Source organism: Octopus bimaculoides, chromosome 15 (genome assembly GCF_046866305.1).
Source record: "Octopus bimaculoides isolate indiv1 chromosome 15, ASM4686630v1, whole genome shotgun sequence".
Taxonomy (NCBI): Eukaryota; Metazoa; Mollusca; class Cephalopoda; order Octopoda; family Octopodidae; genus Octopus; species Octopus bimaculoides.
This window is the reverse complement of record NC_142942.1, coordinates 28275082-28300512: the sequence shown is the minus strand read 5'-3', so window position 1 is coordinate 28300512 and position 25431 is coordinate 28275082. Positions and strand designations below refer to the sequence as shown.

The window sequence follows — 25431 nt, the reverse complement described above, 5'->3', positions numbered from 1 at the left end:
ACAAACCAAAAGGAAAAGGGGAGAGCTTCTAACAATTCAAAGAGGGAAGTTGAAAAACCTTTACATTTCAGGCACAGAAGCCCATCATCATAATCATCATCAGAAGAATACAGTTTAGAGATGTGCATTTATGTAGACCCTGCCTTTATATTGCTGAATGGGCAATGACCCCATTTTGTCCAGTGAGTGTAATAACCACAGTTGTTCCCACAAAAATGGTGTTATTAGCCAAAGAGGTCATGATATAGGTGGTGGTGGATGGCTTGCTGTAGGTTGACAGCAAGGTGACAAAGACGTCTACATTCGTATTGTTGTTGTTGGTGATACTGTCATGACAGTAGACATTTATGGCATTTGTAGTACAAGTCCTAGTTGTAGTTGGTGGTAAGGTAATGGTAACAATTATACAAGTAATGGTAACAATTATATTTGTAGCCAGCAACAGGAGACATGGGATGCAGAAGCAGGAGACCCAGAATGACCTGAGATGAAGCAGTAACAGCCAATCTGAAGCTGTTGAGCCCAATAGAGGTGACAATGGACTAAGATGCCTGGCAATATGAAGTTCTTGGATCATTTGCTCCATCTTTATCCTCTGAGTTCAAATTCCACTGAGGCTGACTTTACCTTTCATCCATTTGAGGTCGATAAAATAAGTACCAGTTGAGTACTGGAGTAATCAACTTAGCCCCATCTCCGAAATTACTGGTCTTGTGCCAAAATTTGAAACTCTTGAGAAGACCTATGCAACTCAAAGAAACTGAGTTCTGAAAGTCCTGTGCATTGGGTATTCTATACCCATGTTACATTCATTCATTCACCCATTCCTTAATGAACCAAACTATAACTCGTCCTGCACTATACTTGTTTCTCCTCAGCCTGCTCCTGCAGCCCAATGCTACTTTATCTTCTCTCTTTCCTGCCCTTGCTTGCAAACTGTACCGTGCTGCCACTTCCCTACAAACCCTTGTTCACCAATCACTGAACTCCCATTCTCTTGCCTTCATTCTTACTCTCCTTTTGCACTCTTGCCAACTTTCTGCTCACTCACCTAGTTCAATCTTTTGTGCCACTCCATTTACATTCACTTCTTGCACCTTGAGAATATTACTGGCATGTTTTCTTTCTCTCTCTCTTTCTAACTGGAGTAGAAATGTACATCCTCTACAGAAAGACACCAGTTCCTATCCAGGTTTCATCTTATTATCACCTGCACAAAGTCAACTTCCCCAATAAAACTCTCCAGTTCAGTGGCAGGGTCTTTGTCATGCCACATGAAAAGCACCCAGTAAACTCTGTAAGGTGGTTGATATTAGGAAAAGCTGGATTCCCTTCATAGATTATATGAATTTACATGACTAGTGCACATGGTAAAATGGAAAAAAAAAAAAAAAACATCACTACTTTGATATTCCAAGAGTAAATGTTATTATTTTTGAAAGTTTGAGTGTAGACATAGTTTACACTGAAAACAATATATTATTATTATTATATTATGAATGTTATATTAAGCTACTCATAGTTACAATCATTCTAGAATATGTTAAATTTCTCATAAGATATATATATATATATATATATAAATATGGCTGAACACCCATAATTTAAATAATATATATATATATATATATATATATATAAAAGAAATAATGGGATTAAAAAACCCTGGCAGATATCAATAAAGCACTCAGTATTAAAAGAATTTGTTTATAAATGTTCAACCATCAGCAGTAAATGTAAGTAGAATACATGTCACAGCTAAATCCAAATATCCTTTTGCAGAATTTCAAGAAATTCAGAATATTTAACGACAGAAAATATGTATAGAGAAAATTATACCCTTATTATAGATCTTATCTTATAAAGCCAACAATTGTTTCTATTGCATGAACACACAGACACACACACACAAATATTATGAAAATTAATATCCTCAAAAATATGTTGACACAATGTTATCAAGGCTATCCAAGATTAGTGAAATTCAAATTAAACATCTGAAATATTTACCAGTTGATAAATGCTAACAAAAAGAACGCCTAAATTGAATTCAACCTAAGACATTCTTTCATTCAACAAATGGTGATGTCAGTGGATAACAAAAATGTTTTATAAAAATAAGAAATAAACATATCTAAGAAAAGTTGTTTTTGTATCCAACCATTGGTGATGTCAGTGGATATTGAAATATAATCTATAAAAGGCTATTTTGTATATAACTATTGGTGACATCACTCGATAACTAAAGAATAAAAAATAAAGATAAGAATTCTATATTATGGTTAATAGAAACTTAGATATTTTACATAACAGTTAGTTATCTATTTATTCATTACCAATATGGCCCACATTATGACAACATCACTTCGTCGTCTGCATGACTGGTCCAAACAGAGTACCTTGCTGACTGACACTGCTAGCTGTGTCTGTCCACTATTTAACAGTAGTGGAACAGGCCACTTCTCACTTGGGGGTATCCACTACAAAACCTCTCTTTGAGATTTTTTTTTCTTCTTTCACACAGCACTATTTTTTTTCTTCAGAATTTCGTAGGTAGTACCATTCTACACTGTTTACCAGTAGCGTTACTAACACATAGCAACCAGACTTAAATCCTTCACATGGACTTATTATTATTATTTCTTCCACACAGAATTATTTTTCTCTTCAGAATGCTGCAGGTAGTACCGGTCTACATTGTTTACCAGTAAAGCGACTAACACATAGCGACCTGTTAGAGTTCCAGTTTTATCAGACATTTTTTTCTTCAGAATCTTTTTTCAACAGAATTTATATATTTTTCACTGTGTGTATATTATTTTTAACTGTGTTGTAGTCCAGTTCTGTGTTAGAGTTCCAGTTTTACAGGCATTTTTTTCTTCAGAATCTTCTTTAAATAGAATTTATATATTTTTCACTGTGTGTAATTCAGTTCAGTGTTAGTCTCATCTGCCACTGCATGTAGTTTTACTCCTCATCATCTGCGTGACTGGCCTGAACAGTATACCTTGCTGACTGAAACTGCTTGCTGTGACTGTCCACTATTTATCAATAGTGGAACAGCCCACAACAATTAAATTAAACCTTTTATGAGAATTAATCTTATTATACAATATATGAAAAATTATTAAAATTAATGACTGAAATATTTGAATGTCTTTCTAAATTTATGGCAACATCTTTCATTAAAATTCAATAAAATTAATTTAGAAGTAATTATATAATACATTTCTTCAAGGTAAAAATTACATGTAGTGTATAACTAATAATGGACCACTTTAAATCATACTTAATGTTCTTATCTTTTAAATCCCAGATGCATTTACTAAGATTTGCAGAAATTACTTTTTCTTCTATACTTAAATGAATGAGAATGATTATGAAACCTAAATTTCCAAATTGTAGCAGATGAACCAACATAATAATATTTACGACCTCCAGTTATTACTTTACACTGATATACTATATTTTTCCTTAAACACTGATTTTCTAAAGGACATACAATTTTGTTTAAATAATTACACAGGCATTTACTAACTTGTATTTGGTACTCATAATTAAAAGAATTTCCAGTAGTTCTCTGCAAATTAGGTGTTAAGATAGGATTCCACAAGTCTGCATTTTTAAACGAAGTAAATGAGGATTGTCTACTTATAGGTGATTCTGAACCCTTTTTTAATGCTGATTTAAAGTATGCTTTTGTCTTTGCCTATCACGTACAGATTTTATACAAATAGCTGCCAAAGATAGGATGAATTTTCTTGTCATTCACTCCCTTTTGTGGCAGACTTTTAGATAAAAGTTTGATGAAATTAAGAACAAATCACTAGAACAATAATAAAAAAAGACATAAATAATGTATTGATTAAAATATGTATTTTTAATGCACTTATCATGGCGTTCAAGTAATTTTACTCTTTCTCAAACATTCTTTTCTTTGATATCCTTCTAGCTTTTGGTAGTTGCTTGCAGTCCAGCAGTAACCCAGTCGTGTTTACATTCCACCTACCCTGATACCTCTGCCCCATTTCTTTAATGTCCTGGTGAAATCTCTCACTGTGCTCTTCACTTAGATTGCCATGGTTCTCCAAGAAATAGTCATAGTCTGAGTGAAAAAAGTGCATTTTAACACTCGTATTGCACCCAAGGTTTTTGAAGTTTTGCAACATGGTATCAACTATGACTTTGTAATCTGAACACTTATTGTTTCCTACAAAGTTCCCAACAACACACTTGTAACTCACTGATTCCTGCTTTTGAGATTCATTCATGGATTTCTCATAATGTGTCTTTCATTAGTTTATGAGTGTCAGGACTAACAAATATTCCTGCTGTAATTTTCTCTAAGGTTATATTTGGGTATTTTTTGAGAGATACTGCAAACATGGTTCATCTGCAGGCAAAGATTTATTGAACTGTTTCATCAAACCCAGTTTGATGTGCAAAGGTGGTGGCAGTACTTTTGTTGGTTCAATCAAGGGCTCATGCAAAATAATTTAGGATTCAGGTGACAAACTTCTCCTATGTAGCCAGTTTTTAACCATCCAGTGCTTTTCATTAGCTCTGCTATCCCATTCACATAAGAAACATTGCATTTTTGTGTAGCCTGCCTGCTGGCCTAAAAGCATGCCTATAATTTTCCACATACTTGCCAGTAATATTTTGCATACCTAATATTCAACAAAAGTTTTTTTTTTACATTTTCCTATGTCTCTGGATGAATACTTATTTCCATTATGTAGCAAGGCAGCCTTCAAACTCCTTTTGGAGGAATCAATGAATATCCTCCATTCTGAGGGATTGCTCTCAATCTCAAAATAGCTTAGCAGGTTTGGAATATTACAGCAAAACACCATAGATTCATCCTCAGCAAAGAATGGTAACAACTTATGTTTCCTTTGACGATACCATGAGAAGAAGGTTCACGGTAACAAAAACTTTTTCATTTTTAGCCTAGAACTAAGAAGTTCCACTGCATCCCTCAGTAGGTTCAAATCTCTCACCAAATCATTTAGCACTTTCTGTGTAAATAACTGTGGATTTTTGATTTCATCAGGAGTCGTCGTCATCTTCTTCACATTTGTCTTCTTCATCACTATCTGATGTAACATTCTCCATGTGTTATAGGCCATATAACCAAGAGAATTCTGTGATACACTATCTTATGTTTACTTTTTGCACTCTACCCATCAACTTTAGTAATGCAGAAATAAGAATCGTGAATGTGGTTCCTTGGCTCTCACCACATCATTGGTATTCCAAAGGGCATTTCTTTCTTCTTACTGGATTTCCAGAGTCTCAGCTCCTCCACACAAGTGCTACATGCTTTGTGTGGAGCCCAAGATTTGTCTTCATCATCGAGTTTAACACCAAAAAAAGTATAAATTTTTTACAAGATCAGTTATATTTTGTCTCTGCTTAATGACAACATATCTGCCACAAATGTAGCAGAATGTGTCTGGATTGTTCATGTACTTACATCTATATGCACTCATTTTAAATGGAGTTTATACATAAATATCACTAACGTCTGACCTCTGGAATTACTAAAACAACACTAAAACATCAATTAGCAATCATGTACACAGCTTTTCAAGGCCATACTGCCTGTCAGAGTTGGTAACAACTGTTTAATAAACTTTATAGTGGCTACTATTTTACCTTTACTGATATTAGGTCAGCATTGGTTTATAGCAATCTATTTTGTTGAGCAAAATAGAGCAGATAATCACTGTCATCTGATACCATAATACAAAAAAAAAAAACCCCATTATTACAGAAAAAATAGATATGATGGAGAAAAACCAATAACAGATCTGAAATCAGCGTAAAAAAATGGTTGAAAAAGTTATGTCGACATTTAAACATAGAAAATCATGCAGACTTGTGATATCATTATTAATGTTAAGGTTAGGTGATAACCTGTTTATCATAGTTATGATTGTTTTATATCCTGGTATTGAATATATAATCTAACAAAGCAGGGGCAGGGAAGAAAGTATTTACACAATGCAATACGATCACTATTACACAAGACTCAACACTCTCAATCAACGGCTCACAGTAAACTGCTTACCAATTCGAACTGCCAATCGCTCACAACTCTTTAGTTTATAAAGAGTCAGATGTCAGCTTTTTACATTTATGCACTTTTGGCCACTTTGAAACACTGTCCACCAAAACAAGGTACTATGAACCCTTAAGTGGACCTGCGTAATCAACATGGCCCATTTAGTGGTAGGTGCTTTTGCCAAACTTCTAAGTTATGCGGATATAAACACACCAGCACTGGTTGTCAAGCGATGGTGGGGTACAAACATGGACACAAAGACACATACATATATATACACAACAGGCTTCTTTCAGTTTCCATCTACCAAATCCACTCACAAGGCTTTGGTTGGCCTTAAGCTATATTAGAAAATGCTTGCCCAAGGTGCCATGCAATGCGACTGAACCCAGGACCATGTGGTTTGGAGGCAAAATTCTTACCACACAGCCAGGCCTGTGCCTATGTGTATATATATATATATATAAAGTGTAGTATATTGCCACTTAAGTGTGGCTGACCCCTAGGGGTGGATGTTACTGTTGCTTTTAGCCCCAGGAGGACATCTCCTCCAGCTGGCTTATCGACACACGACTGTGTCCTGTTTGCCAAGGGAGTTATCCCTCTCACCACGACCAGCAGCACGAACGTATCCGGATTTCAGGGTTATTTCCCTTCTTCGGCGTTCGACAGCTGATGACCTTGGTGAGAGAGAAAAACCTGGCAAAATCTTATATCTTCTTTTCCAGTGACATTCTTCACTGATATTGAAAAGGTGAAAACAAGCAATGTTAATTCTCTAAATGAAGTATTAACAGTAACTGCACGATAAAGTGTAGTATATTGCCACTTAAGTGTGGCTGACCCCTAGGGGTGGATGTTACTGTTGCTTTTAGCCCCAGGAGGACATCTCCTCCAGCTGGCTTATCGACACACGACTGTGTCCTGTTTGCCAAGGGAGTTATCCCTCTCACCACGACCAGCAGCACGAACGTATCCGGATTTCAGGGTTATTTCCCTTCTTCGGCGTTCGACAGCTGATGACCTTGGTGAGAGAGAAAAACCTGGCAAAATCTTATATCTTCTTTTCCAGTGACATTCTTCACTGATATTGAAAAGGTGAAAACAAGCAATGTTAATTCTCTAAATGAAGTATTAACAGTAACTGCACGATAAAGTGTAGTATATTGCCACTTAAGTGTGGCTGACCCCTAGGGGTGGATGTTACTGTTGCTTTTAGCCCCAGGAGGACATCTCCTCCAGCTGGCTTATCGACACACGACTGTGTCCTGTTTGCCAAGGGAGTTATCCCTCTCACCACGACCAGCAGCACGAACGTATCCGGATTTCAGGGTTATTTCCCTTCTTCGGCGTTCGACAGCTGATGACCTTGGTGAGAGAGAAAAACCTGGCAAAATCTTATATCTTCTTTTCCAGTGACATTCTTCACTGATATTGAAAAGGTGAAAACAAGCAATGTTAATTCTCTAAATGAAGTATTAACAGTAACTGCACGATAAAGTGTAGTATATTGCCACTTAAGTGTGGCTGACCCCTAGGGGTGGATGTTACTGTTGCTTTTAGCCCCAGGAGGACATCTCCTCCAGCTGGCTTATCGACACACGACTGTGTCCTGTTTGCCAAGGGAGTTATCCCTCTCACCACGACCAGCAGCACGAACGTATCCGGATTTCAGGGTTATTTCCCTTCTTCGGCGTTCGACAGCTGATGACCTTGGTGAGAGAGAAAAACCTGGCAAAATCTTATATCTTCTTTTCCAGTGACATTCTTCACTGATATTGAAAAGGTGAAAACAAGCAATGTTAATTCTCTAAATGAAGTATTAACAGTAACTGCACGATAAAGTGTAGTATATTGCCACTTAAGTGTGGCTGACCCCTAGGGGTGGATGTTACTGTTGCTTTTAGCCCCAGGAGGACATCTCCTCCAGCTGGCTTATCGACACACGACTGTGTCCTGTTTGCCAAGGGAGTTATCCCTCTCACCACGACCAGCAGCACGAACGTATCCGGATTTCAGGGTTATTTCCCTTCTTCGGCGTTCGACAGCTGATGACCTTGGTGAGAGAGAAAAACCTGGCAAAATCTTATATCTTCTTTTCCAGTGACATTCTTCACTGATATTGAAAAGGTGAAAACAAGCAATGTTAATTCTCTAAATGAAGTATTAACAGTAACTGCACGATAAAGTGTAGTATATTGCCACTTAAGTGTGGCTGACCCCTAGGGGTGGATGTTACTGTTGCTTTTAGCCCCAGGAGGACATCTCCTCCAGCTGGCTTATCGACACACGACTGTGTCCTGTTTGCCAAGGGAGTTATCCCTCTCACCACGACCAGCAGCACGAACGTATCCGGATTTCAGGGTTATTTCCCTTCTTCGGCGTTCGACAGCTGATGACCTTGGTGAGAGAGAAAAACCTGGCAAAATCTTATATCTTCTTTTCCAGTGACATTCTTCACTGATATTGAAAAGGTGAAAACAAGCAATGTTAATTCTCTAAATGAAGTATTAACAGTAACTGCACGATAAAGTGTAGTATATTGCCACTTAAGTGTGGCTGACCCCTAGGGGTGGATGTTACTGTTGCTTTTAGCCCCAGGAGGACATCTCCTCCAGCTGGCTTATCGACACACGACTGTGTCCTGTTTGCCAAGGGAGTTATCCCTCTCACCACGACCAGCAGCACGAACGTATCCGGATTTCAGGGTTATTTCCCTTCTTCGGCGTTCGACAGCTGATGACCTTGGTGAGAGAGAAAAACCTGGCAAAATCTTATATCTTCTTTTCCAGTGACATTCTTCACTGATATTGAAAAGGTGAAAACAAGCAATGTTAATTCTCTAAATGAAGTATTAACAGTAACTGCACGATAAAGTGTAGTATATTGCCACTTAAGTGTGGCTGACCCCTAGGGGTGGATGTTACTGTTGCTTTTAGCCCCAGGAGGACATCTCCTCCAGCTGGCTTATCGACACACGACTGTGTCCTGTTTGCCAAGGGAGTTATCCCTCTCACCACGACCAGCAGCACGAACGTATCCGGATTTCAGGGTTATTTCCCTGAAAGCCAGCTGGAGGAGATGTCCTCCTGGGGCTAAAAGCAACAGTAACATCCACCCCTAGGGGTCAGCCACACTTAAGTGGCAATATACTACACTTTATCGTGCAGTTACTGTTAATACTTCATTTAGAGAATTAACATTGCTTGTTTTCACCTTTTCAATATCAGTGAAGAATGTCACTGGAAAAGAAGATATAAGATTTTGCCAGGTTTTTCTCTCTCACCAAGGTCATCAGCTGTCGAACGCCGAAGAAGGGAAATAACCCTGAAATCCGGATACGTTCGTGCTGCTGGTCGTGGTGAGAGGGATAACTCCCTTGGCAAACAGGACACAGTCGTGTGTCGATAAGCCAGCTGGAGGAGATGTCCTCCTGGGGCTAAAAGCAACAGTAACATCCACCCCTAGGGGTCAGCCACACTTAAGTGGCAATATACTACACTTTATCGTGCAGTTACTGTTAATACTTCATTTAGAGAATTAACATTGCTTGTTTTCACCTTTTCAATATCAGTGAAGAATGTCACTGGAAAAGAAGATATAAGATTTTGCCAGGTTTTTCTCTCTCACCAAGGTCATCAGCTGTCGAACGCCGAAGAAGGGAAATAACCCTGAAATCCGGATACGTTCGTGCTGCTGGTCGTGGTGAGAGGGATAACTCCCTTGGCAAACAGGACACAGTCGTGTGTCGATAAGCCAGCTGGAGGAGATGTCCTCCTGGGGCTAAAAGCAACAGTAACATCCACCCCTAGGGGTCAGCCACACTTAAGTGGCAATATACTACACTTTATCGTGCAGTTACTGTTAATACTTCATTTAGAGAATTAACATTGCTTGTTTTCACCTTTTCAATATCAGTGAAGAATGTCACTGGAAAAGAAGATATAAGATTTTGCCAGGTTTTTCTCTCTCACCAAGGTCATCAGCTGTCGAACGCCGAAGAAGGGAAATAACCCTGAAATCCGGATACGTTCGTGCTGCTGGTCGTGGTGAGAGGGATAACTCCCTTGGCAAACAGGACACAGTCGTGTGTCGATAAGCCAGCTGGAGGAGATGTCCTCCTGGGGCTAAAAGCAACAGTAACATCCACCCCTAGGGGTCAGCCACACTTAAGTGGCAATATACTACACTTTATCGTGCAGTTACTGTTAATACTTCATTTAGAGAATTAACATTGCTTGTTTTCACCTTTTCAATATCAGTGAAGAATGTCACTGGAAAAGAAGATGTAAGATTTTGCCAGGTTTTTCTCTCTCACCAAGGTCATCAGCTGTCGAACGCCGAAGAAGGGAAATAACCCTGAAATCCGGATACGTTCGTGCTGCTGGTCGTGGTGAGAGGGATAACTCCCTTGGCAAACAGGACACAGTCGTGTGTCGATAAGCCAGCTGGAGGAGATGTCCTCCTGGGGCTAAAAGCAACAGTAACATCCACCCCTAGGGGTCAGCCACACTTAAGTGGCAATATACTACACTTTATCGTGCAGTTACTGTTAATACTTCATTTAGAGAATTAACATTGCTTGTTTTCACCTTTTCAATATCAGTGAAGAATGTCACTGGAAAAGAAGATATAAGATTTTGCCAGGTTTTTCTCTCTCACCAAGGTCATCAGCTGTCGAACGCCGAAGAAGGGAAATAACCCTGAAATCCGGATACGTTCGTGCTGCTGGTCGTGGTGAGAGGGATAACTCCCTTGGCAAACAGGACACAGTCGTGTGTCGATAAGCCAACTGGAGGAGATGTCCTCCTGGGGCTAAAAGCAACAGTAACATCCACCCCTAGGGGTCAGCCACACTTAAGTGGCAATATACTACACTTTATCGTGCAGTTACTGTTAATACTTCATTTAGAGAATTAACATTGCTTGTTTTCACCTTTTCAATATCAGTGAAGAATGTCACTGGAAAAGAAGATATAAGATTTTGCCAGGTTTTTCTCTCTCACCAAGGTCATCAGCTGTCGAACGCCGAAGAAGGGAAATAACCCTGAAATCCGGATACGTTCGTGCTGCTGGTCGTGGTGAGAGGGATAACTCCCTTGGCAAACAGGACACAGTCGTGTGTCGATAAGCCAGCTGGAGGAGATGTCCTCCTGGGGCTAAAAGCAACAGTAACATCCACCCCTAGGGGTCAGCCACACTTAAGTGGCAATATACTACACTTTATCGTGCAGTTACTGTTAATACTTCATTTAGAGAATTAACATTGCTTGTTTTCACCTTTTCAATATCAGTGAAGAATGTCACTGGAAAAGAAGATATAAGATTTTGCCAGGTTTTTCTCTCTCACCAAGGTCATCAGCTGTCGAACGCCGAAGAAGGGAAATAACCCTGAAATCCGGATACGTTCGTGCTGCTGGTCGTGGTGAGAGGGATAACTCCCTTGGCAAACAGGACACAGTCGTGTGTCGATAAGCCAGCTGGAGGAGATGTCCTCCTGGGGCTAAAAGCAACAGTAACATCCACCCCTAGGGGTCAGCCACACTTAAGTGGCAATATACTACACTTTATCGTGCAGTTACTGTTAATACTTCATTTAGAGAATTAACATTGCTTGTTTTCACCTTTTCAATATCAGTGAAGAATGTCACTGGAAAAGAAGATATAAGATTTTGCCAGGTTTTTCTCTCTCACCAAGGTCATCAGCTGTCGAACGCCGAAGAAGGGAAATAACCCTGAAATCCGGATACGTTCGTGCTGCTGGTCGTGGTGAGAGGGATAACTCCCTTGGCAAACAGGACACAGTCGTGTGTCGATAAGCCAGCTGGAGGAGATGTCCTCCTGGGGCTAAAAGCAACAGTAACATCCACCCCTAGGGGTCAGCCACACTTAAGTGGCAATATACTACACTTTATCGTGCAGTTACTGTTAATACTTCATTTAGAGAATTAACATTGCTTGTTTTCACCTTTTCAATATCAGTGAAGAATGTCACTGGAAAAGAAGATATAAGATTTTGCCAGGTTTTTCTCTCTCACCAAGGTCATCAGCTGTCGAACGCCGAAGAAGGGAAATAACCCTGAAATCCGGATACGTTCGTGCTGCTGGTCGTGGTGAGAGGGATAACTCCCTTGGCAAACAGGACACAGTCGTGTGTCGATAAGCCAGCTGGAGGAGATGTCCTCCTGGGGCTAAAAGCAACAGTAACATCCACCCCTAGGGGTCAGCCACACTTAAGTGGCAATATACTACACTTTATCGTGCAGTTACTGTTAATACTTCATTTAGAGAATTAACATATATATATATATATATATATATATATATATATATATATATATATGTTGTTGTACTTGGGGATGGTCATATTGCCAGTTTAGCCAATAAAAACACACGCACTGTATATTTGGTGTTAATTTGCTTCAGCTTTATACTACATTAATCTTATTTCGGCCAGAGTTCTTTCGTCACACTTCTGTGACCTCATCAGTGGTCCTTTGTTTTCTTCTTTCTTATGTGTGTCTCACCTTGCTAACTATCAGCCATTTTGTATTTTGTATTCCTATTGTATGTGTCTACGCATGTGTATCCTTCAATGTGTCTATGTTTTTGTAAGTGCATGTGTGTGTATGGGGAGTGTCTGTATTATCTATATCCTTTGTTAATACATGTTCGTTTGTATTTGTTTTTATTTATTTCTTTGTTCATGTGTATTTTTTTTTATCAACTTTTTTTTCTGTATTTAATTAAATTTTGTTAACGTATGTAGTATTTAATTCCATTTGTTTATGTATTGTATTATATTTTGTTCATATTGTTATTGGTTTCTGGGGAACGTATTGTCACATGTTGTGGTTTGTTAGGGGTGTGTGTTAGTGTTCCATTCTAGTTTCCTATTCAGGCTAGGTTTATCTTCTATTATGTGTATAGCTTCAGTAATCTGTCTAAGTGCTGCGTCTCTGCTATGTGTGGATAAGATTTTAATCTCTATGTGGTTGATTGAGCCTCCATGTTCTTGCTCAGCGTGCTGGTACAGAACTGATGAGCTCTTCCCTTCCTTAAGTTCCTAGCCTGAATAGGAAACTAGAATGGAACACTAACACACACCCCTAACAAACCACAAACCACAACATGTGACAATACGTTCCCCAGAAACCAATAACAATATGAACAAAATATAATACGATACATAAACAAATGGAATTAAATACTACATACGTTAACAAAATTTAATTAAATACAGAAAAAAAAAAAGTAGATAAAAAAACACATGAACAAATAAATAAATAAAAACAAATACAAACAAACATGTATTAACAGAGAATATAGATAATACAGACACTCCCCATACACACACATGCACTTACAAAAACATAGACACATTGAAGGACACGCATGCGTAGACACATACAATAGGAATACAAAATACAAAATGGCTGATAGTTAGCAAGGTGAGACACACATTAGAAAGAAGAAAACAAAGGACCACTGATGAGGTCACAGAAGTGTGACGAAAGAACTCTGGCCGAAATAAGATTAATGTAATATAAAGCTGAAGCAAATTAACACCAAATATACAGTGCTTGTGTTTTTATTGGCTAAACTGGCAATATGACCATCCCCAAGTACAACAACATCTGTTTCAATACACGATTTCAAATCAAAAATCTTGCAAAACAAATATATATATATATCATCATCATCATCGTCGTTTAACGTCCGCTTTCCATGCTAGCATGGGTTGGACGATTTGACTGAGGACTGGTGAAACCGGATGGCAACACCAGGCTCCAATCTAATTTGGCAGAGTTTCTACAGCTGGATGCCCTTCCTAACGCCAACCACTCAGAGAGTGTAGTGGGTGCTTTTACGTTTCACCCGCACAAAAACGGCCACGCTCGAAATGGTGTCTTTTATGTGCCACCCGCACAAGAGCCAGTCCAGGGGCACTGGCAGCGATCTCACTCGAAAACCCTACAAAGGCCAGTCAGGTGGTATATATATATATATCATCATCGTTTAACGTCCGCTTTCCATGCTAGCATGGGTTGGACGATTTGACTGAGGACTGGTGAAACCGGATGGCAACACCAGGCTCCAGTCTGATTTGGCAGAGTTTCTACAGCTGGATGCCCTTCCTAACGCCAACCACTCAGAGAGTGTAGTGGGTGCTTTTACGTGTCACCCGCACGAAAACGGCCACGCTCGAAATGGTGTCTTTTATGTGCCACCCGCACAAGCCAGTCCAGGGGCACTGGCAACGATCTCGCTCGAAAATCCTACAGGAGCCAGTCAGGCGGTACTGGCAACGGCCACGCTCAAAATGGTGCATCTCATGTGCCACCCGCACAAGAACCAGTCCAGGGGCACTGGCAACGATCTTACTTGGCTTGCCGGGTCTTCTCACGCACAGCCCATTTCCAAAGGTCTCGGTCCGTAGTCATCGCCTCGGTGAGGCCCAATGTACGAAGGTCTTGCCTCACCACCTCAGCCCAGGTCTTCCTGGGCTTACCTCTTCCACGGGTTCCCTCAACTGTTAGGGTGTGGCACTTTTTCACGCAGCTATCCTCCTCCATTCTCGCCACATGTCCATACCAGCGCAATCGTCTCTCTTGCACCCCACAACTGATGCTTCTAATGTTCAGCTTTTCTCTCAAGATACTTACACTCTGACGGGTATTCACATTGACATTACACATCCAACGGAGCATACTGGCTTCATTCCTTGCGAGCTTACGTATGTCCTCAGCAGTTACAGCCCATGTTTCACTGCCATGTAGCATGGTTGTTCGTACGCATGCGTCATACAGTCTGCCTTTTACTCTGAGTGAGAGTCCCTTTGTCGCCAGCAGGGGTAAGAGCTCTCTAAACTTTGCCCAGGCTATTCTTATTCTAGCAGCTACACTTTCAGCGCACCCACCCCCACTACTAACTTGGTCGCCCAGATAGCGGAAGCTATCGACTACCTCTAGTTTTTCACCCTGGAATGAGATAGAAGTTGTTTCCTGTTTGTTTGCAGTCTTTATTGCACCTGAACATCTGCCACAAACAAAAACTAACTTGCTAGTTAACCTGCCTTTGATGTTGCTGCACCTCTTATGTGTCCATAGCTTGCACCGGGTACATCTTATAGAGTTACTACCTACTCCTTTTCTACATACTGAGCAGGGCCATCTACCTGAAGGGGTTTGTGTTTTATCTACCTTCCTACTTATTAGGATTTTGGCTTTAGCTAGGTTGACTCTAAGGCCCTTCAATTCTAGACCTTGCTTCCACACCTGAAACTTCTCCTCTAGTTCTGATAGTGACTCCGCAATTAGGGCAAGGTCATCAGCATAGAGGAGCTCCCAGGGGCAGCCTGTCTTGAACTCCTCTGTGATTGCCTGGAGGACTATGGTAAATAATAGGGGGCTGAGGACGGAACCTTGGTGGACCCCTACCTCTACCCGGAATTCATTGCTGTACTCATTTCCAACCCTCACCTTACTGGCAGCATCTCTGTACATGGCTCGCACAGCTCTCACTAACCATTCTTCTATCCCTAGTTTCCTCATTGACCACCAGATAAGGGATTGGGGGACCCTGTCAAAGGCTTTCTCCATGTCAACGAAAGCCAGGTACAGAGGTTTATCCTTAGCTAGGTATTTCTCCTGCAACTGTCTCACTAGAAATAAGGCATCAGTAGTGCTTTTACCTGGCACGAACCCAAACTGCATCTCATCTAAATTGATTCGCTCCCTAATTAGTTGGGCTATGACCCTCTCTGTAACTTTCATAACCTGATCTAACAGCTTGATGCCTCTGTAATTATTTGTATCTAAAGCGTCCCCTTTACCTTTGTAGCAGTTGACTATGATGCTGCTACACCAGTCATAGGGTATGACTCCTTCGTGTATCACCTGGTTCGTAATACGGGTGACTAGGCTATAGCCAACACTGCCAGATATTTTGAGCATCTCTGCAGTGATTCCTGATGGGCCGGGGGCTTTCCCGGTCTTCATACTCTTAATTGCTTTATCTACCCTGGTGCTATCAACTCGGATAGCTGGTCCCTCTATTGGGTCGACATTCGGCAGGCTCTCTTTCTCCCATTCATTCTCTTTATTAAGCAATCTATCGTAGTGGCATCTCCAGACCTCTTTCTTTGCATCCTCATTTAATGCAAGCGTACCATCATCCATGCGAACACATTTCTCTCCTACAACATCACTATTCTCTCTCCTACACTGTCTTGCAACACGAAATACCTCGAGTCTTTGGTCCTCACGGCGCAGAACATTGGCAAATCTTTCCTTATCTGCTTCCCCTCTGGCTAAATAAACCTGTCGCCTAGCCTCCCTTCTGGCACATTGGTACAATTCCCTGCTACCACCGTTCTTCCAGTCCTTCCAAGCCTGTTTCTTTTGTCTAATAGCCCTGTCTACCTCCTTGTTCCACCACCACGTTACTCTGGGTTGGGAGGGGACCTTACACCACCCACAAATCTGGTCGGTGGCTTTCAACAGGTTGTCCCTCAGAAATCTCCAATTGTCTTCCACGTTGTATGATGCTATATCCCCTTCTATTTCGTTAAATGCTTCAAGTAACTTGTCTCTAAGTCTCTGTCCGTTTGCAGGGTCTTTAAGCTTCCACACCCTTCTTCTCCAAGCCTGTCTAATTCTGGGCACCCATTTTGCCTTGATCCCAAAGTCGCTAACTACTAATCTATGTTGTGGGGTACATTCTTCGCCAGGGTAGGTTTTGGCATTTATAAGCCGCCCTCTTTCCCTATTTCTGGCGAGGATGTAGTCGATTTGGCTAGAGTGTCTTCCGGAGCGGTAGGTGACTAGGTGACTGGCAGGTTTCCTGAAGTTGGTATTGCAGACCATAAGATTGGTTGCATCACAGAACTCCAGCAGTCTGGTTCCCTCCTCGTTGCGGGAACCGAAGCCATAGCCTCCATGTATGCCATGGAAGCCCCCAGCACGACGTCCGACATGACCGTTGAAGTCTCCAGCCACAAAGAGAAGGTCCCTGTCACTCGTCGACGAGGTAGTTTGCAAGAGGGTGTCATAGAATTGGTCTTTCAGACCATCTGGTAGCCCAGGTTGAGGTGCATAGGCTGAGATGACAGTAGCTAATCTATGATGAAGCACTAGTCTGATCTTAAGTACTCTGTCACTTACTCTAACGACCTCGATTACCTTATCCACCCATTTCTCCGCTAGAAGTATTCCTACGCCCCCGACCCCGTCAGTGTTCCCTGCCCAGAAAATCTTGTACCTGTGTTCTTTGCCTGTGAGGAACCTTGCAGAACCTCCTCTCCATCTTACTTCCTGGATGCAGCACATATCTACGCATCTCCGTTCAAGCATCTCAACAATTTCACCAGATCTACCTTTCAGCGTGCTGACGTTGAGAGTGCCAATCCTAACAGTATGGGTGTTGGGGGTGTGGGCCTGTAGCCTGGGAAGGGGAAAAGCAGTGTCGTGTACCTGAAAAGAAAATTTGCAATTGGAAGAATTCATAAGCAAAACAGTACCTACAACCTGCAAACATTTCTCAACCTTAATGCGCTACCCAAAGGTAGGGGAGAGGATGGCCAAGGCCACTAGATGGGTTCCGGGAGACAGCCGAGGTTGACAGGATGACAGAGGAATGAACTTCCGGTGGAGGGGGCGGGATGACAGAGGAATGAACTTCCGGTGGAGGGGGCGGGATGACAGAGGAATGAACTTCCGGTGGAGGGGGTGGGATGACAGAGGAATGAACTTCCGGTGGAGGGGGTGGGATGACAGAGAAATGAACTTCCGGTGGAGGGGGTGGGATGACAGAGGAATGAACTTCCGGTGGAGGGGGTGGGATGACAGAGGAATGAACTTCCGGTGGAGGGGGTGGGATGACAGAGGAATGAACTTCCGGTGGAGGGGGTGGGATGACAGAGGAATGAACTTCCGGTGGAGGGGGTGGGATGACAGAGGAATGAACTTCCGGTGGAGGGGGTGGGATGACAGAGGGATGACAGAGGAATGAACTTCCGGTGGAGGGGGTGGGAGGGCGGGTTACCGCCAGCGAGTAGATAGGGCTCTTAATTGTAGATTTTAAATATTTGAGAGACAACAATGCATAAATCGTAATTTTTAAAAGAGCAATGAATTCTGGGTGATTAGAATATAACGTAGCATGAATTTAGGAAGCTTAGAAAATGAATAAGCATGAATTTAAGACAACAACTGAATTCAATTGAATTTCATGGAGAGAAACAAGATAAATAATAGGATAAATAATATATATATATATATATATATATATATATATATGTCTGTACGTATCGTCGTCGTCGTTTAACGTCCGCTTTCCATGCTAGCATGGGTTGGACGATTTGACTGAGGACTGGTGAAACCAGATGGCTACACCAGGCTCCAATCTGATTTGGCAGTGTTTCTACAGCTGGATGAGCTGGATGCCCTTCCTAACGCCAACCACTCAGAGAGTGTAGTGGGTGCTTTTACGTGTCACCCGCAAGAAGGCCAGTCAGGCGGTACTGGCAACGGCCACGCTCATCTCGCTCGAGAAACCTCATGTGTCACCGGCACAAGAGCCAGCCCAGGGGCACCAGCAACGATCCCGCTTGAAAATCCCACAACAACCAGTTCAGGGGCACCGGCAACGATCTCGCTCAGAGAAATTTCATGTGTCACCAGTACAAGAGCCAGTCCAGGGCAGGGGCACTGGCAACGATCTTGCTCGAAAAACCTCATGTGTCACCCACACAAGAGCCAGACCAGGGGCACCGGCAACGATCCCGCTCGGAAGATTTCATGTGTCGCCCGCACATGAGCCAATCCAGGGGCAATGGCAACGATCCCGCTCGAAAGACTTCATGTGTCGCCCGCACATGAGCCAGTCCAGGGGCACTGGCAACGATCCCGTCCTACTCAAAACATTTCATGTGTAACCCGCACAAGAGCCAGCCCAGGGGCACCGGCAATGATCCTGCCCGAAAGATTCCATGTGTCGCCCACACACGAGCCAGCCCAGGGGCACTGGCAACGATCTCGCTCAAAAATCCTCATGTGTCACCCGCACAAGAGCTGGCCCAGGGGCACCGGCAACGATCTTGCTCGAAAGATTTCATGTGTCGCCCGCACATGAGCCAGTCCTGGGGCACTGGCCACGATCCTGCTCATATATATATATATATATATATATATAAAGTGGCGTGCAGTCGAGACATGCAAGTCATGCACTGCATGTCCATTTAACTCAGAAATTAATTTAAGAACATAATGAATTTATAACCACATTGAAAAGTTTTCCAAATTATTGGAGACGAAGCTAAAATAGATACTTTGTTTCAATAGAAACCTATCCAGATTCGATACTTTGCAGTATTCTCATTCTACTTCTTGTAGGCATGCTTATAAAAAATAAAAAAACGCACATGAAATCTTTTGTCCTCCCCTTACTATCTTTCAATAACTATCATTTCTCTCCTGCCTATCTGTAAAGTCAATGCCCTGTAAGGTTCTTTTTTATCATGATAAAATAACTACGGGTGGCATGCTTTGAGAAAAATGAATATTACAGCTTTGGCTTTCCCCTCCTTTTTATCAGTTCTCCTTTGTCAACAATTCTTTGTAAATGATGTCGCTAACTTGACAGGCTAAATGGTTGAATGGGTTTGACTTTTTGACTAGTAAAAATTCTGACCAAAACATATCAACAATTCCATAATTCTTAATTAGTCAGCTCAAATGTTGTCATGACTTTGGAATATTTATTTCGCTCTGTTGTAAGTTTTGAAATTATCATCATTAACCATCCTCTGTATTGAACAAATTTTCAAAAATTCAGACAACAGAAATATAATATAGCTAATTAATCTTTTATTGATTTACTAAAATTATCTTTCTGTTTTGTTGAAACTGATTCACAGTTCACTCACACACACTCACAGGTGCACCACTACTTTCATAAGATCTCTTTAGGATTTTCGAAATATTTGTCCAAATGACTGAAATGTGTGTTATAGAAGAAATTCTGAAAAATAGTTTATCAAAAAATTAGACTTTGAAAGGAAACAATCAATTATAAATGGTGGTCAACCAACACCAAAATTACCTGATTCGTGAAGCTACAACAAGAAATTCACGTGACAATTTCAGGTTAATTTGTATGAAAAGAAAAAATGGTTAACTGGTAGCGCTACGCATAATAAGTTTTTCTGCTGGCTATGCATGTTGTTTTGTTTAGAAAAAACTGTTTGGAATGATAAAGGTTATGATGATTTAAATAATTTATATATGACTATGCTGAAACATGAACACTCTCAAAGGCATATAAAATTCTCAATAGATCTTAAAACATTCAGGAATGTCAGCATACACTTACAATTAGATGCATGTAAAAAACGGAGCATACACCATCATAATGAGGAAGTTAGATGAAATAGATCCACTCTGCAACAATTGATTGCTGCTATTTTTTTAGGTCATCAGGAATTATCACTTTGGAGTTATTTTGAATCTGAAGAATCTAATAATCGTGGAAATTATAAAGAACTCTTATATTTAATCAGTAAATATGATGGAAAATTGGCACGCCATCTAGATACAGCTTCTACTTTCTCCAGTCTCTCAAACAGAATTCAAAATGACTTCATCAATGCAATTCAAAAGGTTATGTTGAATGAAATACAAAATGAACTTAAATCAGGCCACATTCATTGCTATTTTTGGTGATGAAACATCTGATGTATCAGCATATTCACAACTGTCAATTGTTTTATGCTACGTTACAAAAGATTGTGTTACGAAAGAACAATTTATCAGTGTTAATGATCTAAGGGCAAATGCTTTATCTGAATATGTTTTTAAATGTGTGCAAATGTGAAAACAAATTGATTACACAAACCTATGATGGTGCTGCTACCAATGGCAGGACAATTAAATGGGTTACAGTCAAAAGTAAGAAAGAAATATGTGTGATCTTTATTCATTATTGTGCTAATATCCTAAATTTAGATCTTTCACAATCATGCTCTGCTATAGGGCTTTCCTATAAGTAGGTTATCTCCCTTGGCTAGGCGGCGCTCCATGTAGACAATTAAACTTCCACAGACTATCCACGTTATTGTTTTACGTCTTATCATGGATATAAAGCAGCTCGATAATTCAGCTATCGAAATACTTACTGTGCCTGAGTTAAAGAAATATTTTAGATTATATGGACAGTATGTTACTGGAAGAAAGGCGGACTTGACTGAAACGTTGAAAGGTATAAAAATTCTGTTGATGAAAAATGTCAACAAAGTAAATTCATCGGACGATAAGTCTGAAGTATCGGACGATACTTCAGACAGAAATAAGCAGAAGCTTTTATCTCCTCTCGGTGAAGTATTGCCTGATCCCAATCTGCTTTCAGCATAGAAATTTATTATTTAATCAAACAAACACACACACACACATATATATATATATATATATACAAAAATAAGAGGAATGACCAGCAAAAGTGGACTCCTATATGCTAGAAATAGATGCCGATCGGCATCTATTTCTAGCATATAGGAGTCCACTTTTGCTGGTCATTCCTCTTATTTTTGTATGTAATATAATTTTAATCTTCGGATTTTTTTAATATGCTAGACCACTGGTTCTAATTGATTAATATCAATTTCTACCCTTATTAATGAATAAATATAATATAATATATATATATATATATATATATATATATATATATATATATATATATATATATATCTATATATCTATATATATATATATATATATATATATATATATGTGTGTGTGTGTGTGTGTGTGTGTGTGTGTGTGTGTGTATATATATATAAAGAAACATATCTGCGGAAGTTAAAGCAAGTCACTGAGCATGCGTACATGTCATACGGGAGAGTTCCAATCAGGTGTGGATAACAACCTTATAGGAACCCCCTATAAAAGAATGCAGGATAATTTTTCTACAATAAATGGTCAGGGTACATTTTTTATGAAATCACTGAAAAGGGCATTAGATAACATTGTTAAAAAAAATATTTCCAAGAGTAACAGCAGCTAGATGGAACTACTACTCACATCTTATTACCACAAAAGAAAATTATAATTTCATAATCAGCCTTTTTGAAGACATCATTGAAAATCCTGAAGCATGGGATGATACCACTATAAATTCAGCAATTGGATTCTTACATATTTTAAAAGTTCTTGATTTCTTATTTTTATTAGAAGTATTCAGTGACATATTTTCTTTCACTAATGTCTTATTTAACATCCTCCAGAGTAAAAGTCATGACATAGTGTATTGTAAAGAGTAAATAGATGAAATTAGAACTGTGCTTGAAAACAAACTTGACAATTTTTCAATATTTTATATGTTAGGGAAAAATATGGAATTGATGCAGCAATTAGAATTCAGAGATCCAGGAATATATCTATTGATCCCCAACAACATTACAGAATGCTTTATAACAAAACTATTGACCTAATAGTTGTCCAAATAAAAGCATGATATTCATCCTTAGAAGAGTTTAAATTCATAGAACTTTTGAATTTCAACAAAGTTGGTGACTATTGCAAACAATTTCCTGTTGATTATTTAGACTCTTTAAAAACCACTTATGACAGATTTTTTTATGTAATTTGATTAGAAAGTGAGCTCAATGTAATCTATTCAATAAAAGATTTTACAAAGCGAAGTGTAAGTCATTTAATGAGTTACATTTACATCAGTGATCTTGTTGAGGTTATGCCAGAACTCTTTAATCTTTGCAAGTTGACTTTGACAATTCAATCTACAACTGCTTCTGTAAAGCGATCCTTTTCTGCATTGACTAGAATCACAATGTACCAAAGAAATGCAACAGGAAAAAAAAGATTGTCTGGGTTAGCACTAATGTCAATTGAAAAAAGATTTATTACAATTGATGAAAAGAGAAGATTTCTATGAAAATGTGATAAACATATTTGTCCAGAAAGATCAAAGAATTGAATTAATTTATAAATGAGGTCAGTAAATAACATTTTCAAACATTTAAAAAAAAATTTTTATGTATTAAAGGGCATTCTTTCATTTTAGACTGTAAAGTTGTCAAATACAAATCAGCTACTTTATCAAGCTGTTCGCCAATTTTCAGAAAATAATTGACACTCATGCGAGCAGCCTGTTCTGATATTTACCGAACTCAGTACATTGAAAGACAATGAGGCACATACACACACACACACACTGAAACATACACACATAAATATAAACACACACACATTGAAAGATGTGTGTGTGCGTGTTTATGTATAAATAATTTTCTTTTACATTCTGTCAAATTTCCTTTCACCATGAGGTAAGTGTAATTTACATTTCTTCGTTTTCTCCTTGCATGTTGCGATATTTCACATCTTTGCTGCTTTCAACAAATGAAAAGTGATGCTAGGTTTTTGTTTAGTGTTTTTAAGGGCTTTTTACAATGTTAAATTTTCGCTGTCTTTCATTGTGAGTGTGTCTGTTTATGTATATGCACGGATGTTCAATGTGCGCTAGACGTGGTCTTTTAATGTACAGAGTTCAGTAAGTATCAGAACGAGCTGCTTGAGTGAGTATCAATTATTTTCTTGAAATTGGCGAGTAGCCTGATAAAGCAGCTGATTTGTCTTTGACAGCATAACGGTCTAAAACCACGGCCATATTACGTAACTAAATGTGTTCTCTGAGTTAAATAATTTCAAAATGATTCAGCTCAACCAATAAGTATTTATTGCATACACACACACACACACACACCAAAAAGGAAAACTACAATTGTCACTAAATGCGACTAAGGTGTTAGTTATAAACACCTATACTGCTAGAAATAACAGCTAAAATACTCTAATGCTGAGTCAATGCACATAATTATGTACATATATATACAGTCGGAGACTATAATCATCCAAAAATGCCATTCGATAATTTCTTATGCTGACAGTCAGTTTCGGCAATTTCCGTTGCCTCATCACTAAGAGCTTGCACTATTTCAGCAGATTCTGGACTTGATTCTCTGACTGTATATATGTTTTCATCATAGAAATCTATGGATGATTTAGTGAAGCACTAATGAATATTCATAAAATTGAAAGAGACAGCAGTTTGCCATGTTTTACCAACAAAGGAAAACTATAATGTATATATATAAAACTGAGAATGTGTCTGTCTGTATGTGTGCATCACTAAAACTCGAGAACTACCAAATCTATTTCAAACAAATTTTACACGTGCCTTACTTAGGGTCCATGCAGTGTCATGGGCCAAAAAAAATTTCAACTTCTTGCCTAATGCAAGCCCAGAGCAATCTCTTATCTGTTACACTATTTCAGTATTAAGTGTTAAAAGTGAAACAATAACATCTCTATTGTAATGTGAGACAGTACTTTCAGTTTAATACTTTTAGCATTATATACTTCCATTATTAATAGTGAAACTATTATCTTATGTATATATATATGTATATGCGCACACATACATATATATTATGTGTGTATATACATATATATCTATATATATATTGTGTGTGTGTGTGCGTGTGTGTGTATGTGTGTGTGTGTGTGTGTGTGTGTGTGTGTGTATATATATATATATATATATATATATATATATATATATATATATATATATATATGGGAGAATGTACAAAAAAAAAAAACAACAACAGACGAGGACAGGTGGTGTAAACAACAAAAGGATGTATTAGTATGACACTCGGGAATAGAGAAAGTCTTTAACGTTTCGAGCTATGCTCTTCAACAGAAAGAATACGGAGAAAACAAGGAGAAAAACACGGAGAAAAAAAATTGAATGGTGTTTGGTCAATGATCTATCATGGCTTCTGATATATATATATATATATATATATATATATACACACACACACACACATATATATATACATATACATATATATATACTCTTTTACTTGTTTCAGTCAATTGACTGTGACCATGCTGGAGCACCGCCTTTAGTCAAGCATATCGACCTCAGTACTTATTCTATCGGTCTCTTTTGCCGAACCGCTAGTTTACGGGGACATAAACACACCAGCATCGGTTCTCAAGTGATGCTGGGGGGACAAACATAGACACACAAACATATACAGACACATACATATATACGGCAGGCTTCTTTCAGTTTCCGTCTATCACTCACAAGGCTTTGGCAGACCTGAGGCTATAGTAGAAGACACTTGCCCAAGGTGCCACGCAGTGGGACTGAACCCAGAACCATGTGGTTGGTAAGCAAGCTACTTACCACACAGCCACTCCTGCGCCTATATATATATATATATATATATATATATATATATATATATATATATATATATATTATATGCA

At 39.4% G+C, this 25431-nt stretch overlaps 1 protein-coding gene across 1 annotated transcript in view; it reads right to left on the bottom strand.

Annotated features, from left to right (window-relative positions):
• Window positions 1-25431, bottom strand: part of LOC106881660 (nuclear pore complex protein Nup205) — a 348272-nt gene that overhangs the window by 107603 nt on the left and 215238 nt on the right. The window lies entirely within an intron of this gene.